This window comes from Alligator sinensis, unplaced genomic scaffold (assembly GCF_000455745.1).
Source record: "Alligator sinensis unplaced genomic scaffold, ASM45574v1 scaffold60_1, whole genome shotgun sequence".
Classification (NCBI taxonomy): domain Eukaryota; kingdom Metazoa; phylum Chordata; order Crocodylia; family Alligatoridae; genus Alligator; species Alligator sinensis.
The window spans coordinates 3,263,542-3,274,130 of NW_005841858.1; the positions used below are offsets into that span (position 1 = coordinate 3,263,542).

General features: G+C 44.5%; 1 long non-coding RNA gene across 1 annotated transcript in view; it reads left to right on the forward strand.

The window, feature by feature from the left end:
- The first annotated feature begins 3,814 nt into the window (after positions 1-3,814).
- LOC102384250 overlaps positions 3,815-10,589 on the forward strand; it is a 105,258-nt gene continuing 98,483 nt past the window's right edge. Inside the window, exon 1 of the long non-coding RNA XR_322980.3 lies at positions 3,815-3,985. This is a non-coding gene — a long non-coding RNA (uncharacterized LOC102384250). The remainder of the gene's footprint in view (positions 3,986-10,589) is intronic.

Genomic DNA, 10,589 nt, shown 5'->3' on the forward strand with positions numbered 1-10,589 from the left:
GCTCCCGGCTCTTTAAAAAACAAAAAAAACAAAAAAAACCCCTATTCACCAGCTGCTGCCAGGTGGGGGGCGATCCCTGCTGCCCCGTGCTATGTGGGGGTTCTACCATGAGTCCCCTGACCCGCGTCCACTCCCCCAGCCCCTACATGGCCGCCCCACCTGCCCCAGCTCCTGGTCCTTTAAAAAAAATAAAAGCCCCCACTCAGGGGGGCTGGGGAAGCAGACAAGGGATGGGGTCTGGCAGGGGTCCCCCAATGGTCCCCTCCCCCCTCCTCCAGTCATCCCTCCCCACCCCCTACATCCAGCTCCCTGCTGCAGCAAGCAAGGACTGCCCTAATCGCTGGAGTTCTCTGAATCTTTTCCGAATCGATTTGGACCTTTTAATTGGTCTCCTTATTCGGTTTGGATTCGGCAATTCGGCCACCAAATTGGGCTGATTGTCCTCCAGATCCTATCAGCCCCTGAAACTTCACACAGCCCTATGAACTAACTATGAACAAAATAATCTACAGAAGTGTGGCTTGCTAATATTTCTTTGCAAAACAGATGTAATTAATTTCTATTGAATTAAGTATTATAAGACTGCAAAAAAAATTCACCACTTAAAATATTAAATCAGAGCATATCATATCTTTTGCATAATCTGGCTATTCACCATTTTCCCTTTTTAAAATTATGATTATGTTAAACGAGATTTTAATTTGAAATCTAGTTGCAATAATGGATGATAAAGTAACAACTTACTTTCTAACTCCTGATTTCCCCTGCTAATTTTTGTACTTTTACAACCAAATTTTCTAAATGTAATGTCTTTTTCTGAAGGAAAAATTTCCTGTAACTTTTCCTTTAGAGAACTTTAACTACTACTGATAAAAATAGATAGTAAAGAATAGACAATAGCTGTTATATGTCTAGTCAATATTGAAAATGAAAACAAACTGAATTCCTACTTCTGAAGATATCAGTGGATTTTGTATGCTGACAGCTTGTTAGAGTGAATCATATTTTATAGAACAATGACAGAACCTCAGATTGGGGATTGCATGATAATGTTATGTTGTGCAATGTTATATGTACGTAATATTAATTGTGTGTGTAATGTGCATGTCACAAAATGGCAGGAAGTAGCAACAGTTCTATTTTGGTGAAATACTTAATATTATTGACAAGCCAATATTACTAACTACCTTTTCGTACTCAGCAGTAATTCTCAAGTTTATGCTTGTGACTTAACAGTTACCACAACAGCTAAGAAATATAAGATTATCTAAATAAGTATCTTGTAAGTGTTCAGCCTGTGCTTCTAAGCCTTCTGCAAGAAGCTGTGTGTGACATCAGTAAACCAGAGCATGGCATGTGAGGCTTGGTATGCTTGCTTGGTATGCCGCAGCCAGCCCAGGCTCTGGGCAGTTGCTGCTGGCCACGAAGCCCAAGCTGCTTGCAGCAGGTAGCAGGGAAACTGCAAGTCCTGCTACAAGCAGTCCGGGCTCTGGCAGGCAGCAGCTGGGAGGCTGCAACCAGTGCACTAGGGCCCCAGAGCCCTGGCCTTGCTCTGTGGCCAGTGGCAGCTGTGTATGCACCTTGGCGCACACAGCAGGGAAGTGCCAGAGCAGTGCAACCCCTCCCCTTGTCCCACCATCCACCCAGAGGCATGTGTGCACCTGAAGCCAGCAATGAGCCCGCTGAGGCTCCACTGACCTCAGTGCAGTGGCTTGCAGCCTTCTGGCTGCCTACTGTGGGCAGCCAAGACTCCGTGGCCAGTAGCAGGTGTCTGCCCAGAGCATGAGCCAGTGTGGCAGGCAGCCAGGAAGCTGCAAGCTGTTACACCAAGGTCTGCAGAGCCCTGGCCCAGCTCCATGGCAGTGGTAGGTGCACATGTGCCTCCAGGCAGATGGCAGGAGAGGGGCTGGGGTTGTGCTGCACCAGCTCCTTACCCATGGAGCTGGGCCAAGGCTCCAGAGCCCAGTGGAGCAGTTTCCAGCCTGGCCACCTCCTGCTGCAAGCAGCCTGGGCTCTGGCTAGTGGCAGCTGCACGTGTGCCTTCGGGCACACAGCAGGGAAGGGGCCAGGGCAGCACAATCCTGGCCTCTTCCCTGCAGTCTGCCGAGAGGCACGTGTGCACCTGCCACCAGCAACGAAAAGCAGACCCCTTGCTCGGTCTGCCCTAGCATGCCAAGTCAAAGTGTGGGTTGAGGTTGGGGTGTTTTTGGCACTCCAGACAAATCATTGTTGACCCGTTGAGTAAGATTTCTCAGGGCACAGGGATCTCCCCAGATGAAGCAGCTTGCCGTGTCATGGGCTCTACTACCTATGCAAATTAAAGATCAGTAGCAATGGGCTATAAAGTTAGTACACATTTTTTAGGTCTAAATTTATTGTTGGTTGGAGCTCTTTATGGCATGACAGGTACCTTTCATGTGTGCTCTCAAGGTCATTGCGCAATCGGGTTACTGCATACCATGTCTAACTAGGCTGTGCCACTGCTTTTTCCCATATCTTTTTCATGTCCCATTTCCAGCTATCTAAGTAATCAACCTAGAATAAGCAATTTATCCTCGTTCATAGGAAACTGACTGCCGCCGATTGGCTCTTATTCCTATTTAGCCACTTTTACTACATCCAATCTCTTATGAAAATATTGAAGAAATATCATGAGATCCATAGTAGTTCAAAACATTCCAGAAGTTACTCTAGTTTTGCCTTTTTAACTATCTTTTCCTTGCAGATACAACCAACCAACCAACCCTGCTAACTCCAGTTTAAATAGCAGATACCACAGTGTGATTTCTGTATCTACTTGTCATAATTACATGATGAATGTTGTGCTAGAGACCAACAGTTCCTGGTTCACATGCACCAAGTCATGAAAATCCCCAAAACTTCCCAATACCAGATATGAGACAATACATTCCTGGTAGCATTTTTACCATACCTTACAGTGGCACACTTAAAAGAGTCCAGAGAAGAGCCATGCGCATGATCAGAGGTCAGGGAAGCAGACCCTACGATGACAGGCTGAGAGCCCTGGGGGCTATTTAGCCTGAAAAAGCGCAGGCTCAGGGGTGATCTGACGGCCACCTACAAGTTTATCAGGGGTGACCACCAGCATCTGGGGGAACGTTTGTTCACCAGAGCGCCCCAAGGGATGACGAGGTCAAATGGTCACAAACTACTTCAAGATCGTTTCAGGCTGGACATAAGGAAGAACTTCTTTACTGTCCGAGCCCCCAAGGTCTGGAACAGCCTGCCACCGGAGGTGGTTCAAGCACCTACATTGAACACCTTCAAGGGCAAACTGGATGCTTATCTTGCTGGGATCCTATGACCCCAGCTGACTTCCTGCCCTTTGGGCGGGGGGCTGGACTCGATGATCTTCCGAGGTCCCTTCCAGCCCTGATGTCTATGAAATCTATGAAAACTCAAATAAATCCAAGAGCAAAAAGAACTTGGCTCTGGAACCACAAATTAACAATAATTCTTTGTCCCAGAATTCTCCCAGAAATTTTTTTTTTTTGCAGGATTTTCTTAATTTTTTCACCTTATTTACATTCTTACATACTTCTCTATACATGCATAACAGTTTGGTTTTTTTAATGAAGTACAGCTTATCTACTACTGTAACAGTTAATGACTATGAAACAGAGACATTTATCTCAATAAACAGTCTAAATTTAACAATGCTACTATAAAAAACCTACCATATTCATATATAATGATTTCTACTGAACATCTCATAGGAGGTTTTATAAAATAACTGGATTGAGGGATGGGGAGGGGGTTATTATTTTTCTTTTAGAAACCCTGTGTGTGGTTATTTAGGTTTTCCTTTCCTCACTGTAGGGATACTGCCTTCTAGGAGACTTTTTCCCAGCATTCATTCTCAGGCTGGGGGAAGTCTTTTAAATGTGGCAGAGTAAAGCAGCTGCAAACCTTAAGCAGCCATTTTGTATCTAGCTATTGTCTTCTGTTGCATCTTTTCCCCTTGGTGAGTGGTAAACTTCTTATGTTTCCTCTTCCTTAAGCCTGACTAGTTGGTATCTGCTTCCTGGTATCAGTTTTTGATTAGGAAAGAACAAAATGAAGGAAGTCTGTGTGGTCATTATTCCCCATTCCCAGCTAAATGCTCTGGTGTGCTCTTTAAAAAAAAAAAGTTAATTAGGTACTGACTACTGCAGATAATGTAAGTAATATAACACTTTTTCTACCAACTGTAAGGAGGGTGGGAAAAGCCCTATCTTCAGTTCTCTGCCTGTCCAACACATCTGGGTCCTGCAGGGCAAAATATCTCCAGCTCTACTGCTGTTCTGAAATCCTTAGCACACTGGCTAAGGGTACAGATTGCAACCTGTTGTTTCATCTGCCAAGTTCTACTTGAAACTATAGACCAATGAGGGTCAACTTTTTTGATATGTGCGCCACAGATTAAGTCCAGTGCCTCAAGTGCCACTGATCCACTCCCAATCCCTGCCCAGTCTGTTTCTCTGCTCCCTGTCCTACCTGCTGCTACTGGAAAAAGATGCTGTTCGGGTATTATGTTAAAGATTTAGCAGTCACAGTACAGGGGCTGGGGGGTCTGCTTATTTTCCACATGTTTAGACTGTAAATTTGATACTGTCTTCAGGATTAAAGGATTTATCCATTTCCTGCCTATAGTTGATTTCTACCCCCCTCCCCACTTATTGTTAATTACTGTACACTAAGCTAATTTTCTCTGTACTGATGTCTTCAAACAAAAATGTATTAAGAGGCATTTACAAATTAAAAAAACAACCAATACAATAACATGGATAACAACAAAGGAAAAGATGAAAATGAACAAGAGGTTCTAGCTAGGAATTTAGTAGTCATCCACATTTAACTCACTCCCAGGTATTCATGCTATGCTGTAGTTTACTGCTGAACTTTATCCTCAGTCTGGTCAGCACCTGCTTTCGATCAGCCACTATATGATCCAACCCTATAGTTAGTACTCATGAAAGTAAGCAAAAAGAAAGTACTTTTAATAGTATAAATATTTCTTCTTTTGGTTTCCTTATGTGAGAGCTTGGAAATTAATATTCTTTACATGAAAGAATTCAGTGGTCTGGTTTAAAGAGCTTAGTTATTACTCCCAAGTTACCAGCTCTTCATCCTCCTCAAAAGGCCAAGTCAGCCTTTAGGAAGGCGGTTGATTCTGAAGCTTCTGCTGCAGCCAAGAAGCTCATCTAGGGGAAACGAGGATGGGGGTTTGGTAAGATTTAAAAGCCAAAGGGGCTGGAAGCTGGGCATATTCCTCAGCTTCTGGCTCCACACTCCCCCTTAACACCTGGTTGAGCAGTGGGACAGCAGTTTGAAAGCCAGCAGCTGGCAATGTAGTCCCCCAAGCCCAGCTCCCAGTCACCAGCTTTTAAATTGCTGCCCAGCCAGGTAGCAGAGCGGTAGGGGAAGAGGGAGTCAGGCTGGGGAAACTTTCCTTGAATCCAACTTCCAGCTGCTGGCCTTTAAATTGCCACCCTACTGCTCTGTTGGAAAGCAGGAGTGAGGAAGGGAAGCCAGGAGGAGCTGATAAAGCTCCCTGCTTTTTCCCAAAATAGGAGTCTGGTTAGGGCAGTGACTGTGGCTCCCCTCACCTCCAGTCTATGGAAAGGGGGTAGCAGCTGCCCCCTGCACCTTCTCAAAACCAGAGAGGAGTTAAAAGAAAGTATATAGGCATTTAGTCTCCTGAGAGAAACTGTCCCCGGAGCAATGTAACCTTGGTTGTTATTGGATTATTTTCCTCCTGAAGCTGCCATTTTTGTTCTGAGAGAAAAGGCCTGAATGTGCTTTTGGGTTCTACTAGGAGCATGGCAATTCTCCTGGTAGAAACTGAGTGTCTGTACCTGGCCTACAGGTCCCAAGTTTGCATTCTAGGTAATGTTCTTGTAATTGATACCCTGTAAGCAGGCACAGCTTCCCTGAGGCGCTAATGAAGTCCTCAATTCCCATTTGCCTGGTTTTGCATAGATAAATTGTTAGTACACTATCTGTTCTTTCTGATGTGATCCATTCTGTGTAATTAATTCATAGGAAGAGTAGGACATATATCTGAACCTGCAGTTTTTTTAAACTATTACCCAAATTTGGAAAATGCAATCTGTTAATTGTGTTTCTCAGTGGTGAAGTTGTGTGTCTAGTTTTCTGGGATTTGCTGGTCACATAGAAAATATGATCTACAGTTCCAGAGTGAGGATGGAGAAATTAAAATAAGCTCACTATACACATGTTTTAGGATGTAGGGAGAAAGATCTTTTCTCTGTGTTCAAAAGTTTACTTTTATTTCTGACCTTCAAGCTGCATGCTATAGCAGGAATCATTTCCATCAGCACAGCCACCAGGCTGTGAAGAAGCAGAAAAGCCCTGGAAAAGGGAGGCATGCTACCTGGCTTCCTCTGTGTTCATGACATCATCTTATACTCACTCCTTCCCCAGTCTCCTAGCTTTTGAAGAGGCTTCTCCACACTGCTTGGTCTTTCTGTAGAGAAAGGGATACTTGGCAGGTGGATTCTTTGGCAGATGGAGGGATACACTTAATCCTTTCCATGGCTCCTGGAAAAACAGCATCCAGTTGCACATATCTACTGTAAGAGTCATTGGCGCTGTTTGTAAGAGCCTGCAGGGTTGGACCAAAGCCTTTAGCCCAAAGTGAATTCATGCTTAACTTACAATATAATCACCTGGAAGAGCAGTCACACTCTGTCAGACCCTTAACAATAACACTGTGAACAGGGATGCCATCATAATTGGTAAATATTGTGTCTGAGGCACAGTACTGACTTGGTAGAACAAATTGTCAGGTCCTCTTAATTTTCCCAGTCTACAAAATAATGGCAAATGTTAAAGCAAACTTGTGCCCCCTTCAGATTTCATTGTCTGATGTATTTTGTTGTTGTTGGGGTTTTTTTGTGGGGGAGGGAGGTTTGTTTGGGGGGGTTGTTTGTTTTTTGGGTGTGGTGGTTTTTTTGGTGTTGGTTTGGTTTTGTTATAAGCAGGAAAATAACTGTCACTAAACCTGGCAGCTGGGCTCTGGGAATATTTTTTAAGGTTACGCTGGTAGGCAGAATTCCTAGAAGTGATCAGATTCCATTACCTGAAACTGACTCTAAGTGGAGAGTCCTTGTTACTGTGAAAATGACTGTTGTATTTTTCCTTTGAATTCTGCTTCATGAGTATTTCCAACCAATTCTGACATTCAAAAGATGAATAGGTCCCTATGTTATGAGGAAAGGTAAATCCAGCTGTTTGTGTTATGGTTTTTAAAGAAAGTTTGATAGGGATAGTGATTGTTCATGAATATGAATTTCCAAAAGAATGTTAGTATCAATCCAAATAATTAAATTTTAGATGTTGTATGTATGTTGTACACTTAAGAAATTTATTCACAGTGTGTTGCACTGGGCCACTATAAATATGTTCCAAACATTTTATATATTACTAATATATTTGGATTAAGAGCGTTTTAATCCAACTAAGTAATGATCACCATTACAATTAAACTGATCTTAGATTCTAAAAATTGTATCTGACAAGGTGATTACCCTAAGCATCAGTATTGATAATCATTAAAGTGGATTAAACTATTGACTGGGAAAGCAGCAACTGAGCTAGAAATTAAACTGGGGTTTCAGTTTCTGTGGGTATAGCTGATATTTTACCCACACAGTAGTTCACCTTCTGCTTTCTGAAGCATATACTTTTCATTGCTATCAGATGATTTAGCCATGGACTGTACTTCATTGTTAATAATGATCATGTGTTTGTGCGGGCCGGGAGCGACCCGAGCCCTTTTCCGCGCTGCACGCGGGCTGTGGCCAGCAGCCCGGGCACGCCGGGTCGGAGAGGGAAGGCCGTCGAGCTGGAATTAGGCACAAACGCGTATCGGTAGTTTTAAAGATTGTTTACTTACACCGAGATGGCAGTGGTGCAGGCTGGAAAACTTGCTTGAGTTGCAGTTACAGACAGACAACACAGACGGTCTCGTGGAGGTTGCTAGGCTCCACGGTGCAGAGCTCCGGATGCTCTGGGTGAACAGGCCACCAAAATGGAAACCGTAAATACGTCTTATAAAAGTCGCGCTCGAAGACGGGAAGAGGTGGGCGGTGGATCAGGCCGCCACGCTCCTCTGGATCTCACACAGGGTTTCTATTACCCTGCCGTGTACCCAGAGTCCCCACGAGATGGATGTGGAGTCCTCTTCAGCTTGGGCAGAAACTGCTCAAGCCTCTTATACAGCTAACAGGCCAATCGTTAGCCGCCACGTGTGAATAATTTAGCACTAGCCAATCACGGGGAACGAATTTGCATACCGGTGGCGGGAACTCTTTTGCACCGTGCAGTCCTCTTGCAACTCGAGCAATGCACTCTGCAAAAGAAGCTGCAGACAAGGCGGGAAACTCGTCCCTGCACCGGGGTTTCCTCTGCAACAGGAAACACTCCCGTGCAATGCTCTGCAACTTGGCGGGGATAATTCTGGTGCCGAAGCACACACACAATCATGCCTTTTGGGTCATGACAGTGTTCATTAATAATTAGTACCAACTGTAGGTGGCACATCTCACCTTCAAAATGCTTTAGACACACAACTGTAAATGTTTAAAGCCAGACAGAACTTTTAGGTCATCCAGTCTCATCTCATATATAATATGGGTTATAAAATGTTGCCCATTTACTCCTGGGTTGAGTCTAATAACTCCCCTTATTCAAACACATCTTCCTGCAAGGTGCCTACCCCTGGAGCCTTGTCACATGGGACACTTTGTACAAGTTAGATTTGTACAGTATTAACATTAAAACATGTTCTAAGCAGTTGCATGGTAATGTTTACTGTGATCTCTAACATGGGCAGCTCTCTCTCCAGGTCCCAGGACTGCATGGGAGTCTTATACTGGCTCCAGCGCAGTACTGGGGTTAGGATCAATAGTCAGCTGATTACTAGTCACACACCAGAAGAGGGGCTGTGGGCACTTGGCTATCAGTTTGACCCTGGAGGAACCTGACAAGTCAAAGATCCAGGATCCCTCCTCTTCACATGCATGGCTTTCTTCATCCCAGCTGGAGCCTTTGTACAACAAAGGGATTCTTGGCTGATGTCATAGCTGGGTGAGGATGGCAAAATTCTCAGATTGGCTCCATGGATCAGTCCAACAATAGCTGAATGCATGTTATATACAGTCAGTCCTTGGCTTACGACACAATTGGTTCCTGAAAACCGCATCTTAAGTCAAAACATTGTAACTCAGAACCGATTTTCCCATAGGAAACCATGTTATAAATGAGGGATTGGTTCCTGAACCAAGGCTCAATACCCTATTTTCACCAAAAATAACCCAGAATTTTGTACTCAGTCAATTATAGATGAGTAACATAGCTACATTAATCTATTCATATTGTAAATAGCAATCATATTGCTTTAGGAGGACTTCTTTGAGGTGACTTGGCTTGACATTTTGAAGGACTCTTAGTTAGACTATTTGAAGTGTTCTTGGATGGAGTATTCTCGGGAGTCTTGGGTGCAGGTTTTTCTGGAGTCTTGTCAGCTTTCTTAAAGAAAGTGTTCAAGGAAGTTTGGACAGATCTCCTCCAGGGACATGGGTGATACAGCGAACTTGTTCGCTGGTGTGGCATCACATTGGATCAAGCATCGTAGAGTCAAAACTGATGTCAGAAAGTTGAAACAGGGTGTTAATTTATAAAGGTAAGTGTAAAATGTTGTAACTTGAAACATTGTAAATCAAGGGCTGCCCATAATAGATTCATAGATTCATAGATGTTAGGGTCGGAAGGGACCTCAATAGATCATCGAGTCCGACCCCCTGCATATGTAGAAAAGAGTGCTGGGTCTAGATGACCCCAGCTAGATGCCTATCTAACCTCCTCTTGAAGACCCCCAGGGTAGGGGAGAGCACCACCTCCCTTGGGAGCCCGTTCCAGACCCTGGCCACTCGAACTGTGAAGAAGTTCTTCCTAATGTCCAGTCTAAATCTGCTCTCTGCTAGCTTGTGGCATTTATTTCTTGTAACCCCCGGGGGCACCTTGGTGAATAAAACCTCACCAATTCCCTTCTGTGCCCCCGTGATGAACTTATAGGCAGCCACAAGGTCGCCTCTCAACCTTCTCTTGTGGAGGCTGAAAAGGTCCAGTTTCTCTAGTCTCTCCTCGTAGGGCTTGGTCTGCAGGCCCTTAACCATACGAGTGGCCCTTCTCTGGACCCTCTCCAGGTTATCCACATCCCTCTTGAATTGTGGTGCCCAGAATTGCACGCAGTACTCCAACTGCGGGCTGACCAGCGCCCGATAGAGGGGAAGTATCACCTCCTTGGACCTATTCATCATGCATCTGCTGATGCACGATAAAGTGCCATTGGCTTTTCTGATGGCTTCGTCACACTGCCGACTCATGTTCATCTTAGAGTCCACTAGAACTCCAAGATCCCTTTCCACTTCTGTGCCACCCAGCAGGTCATTCCCTAGGCTGTAGGTGTGCCGGAAATTTTTCCTCCCTAGGTGCAGTACTTTGCATTTCTCCTTGTTGAACTGCATTCTGTTGTTTTCTGCCCAATTGTCCAACCTGTCCAG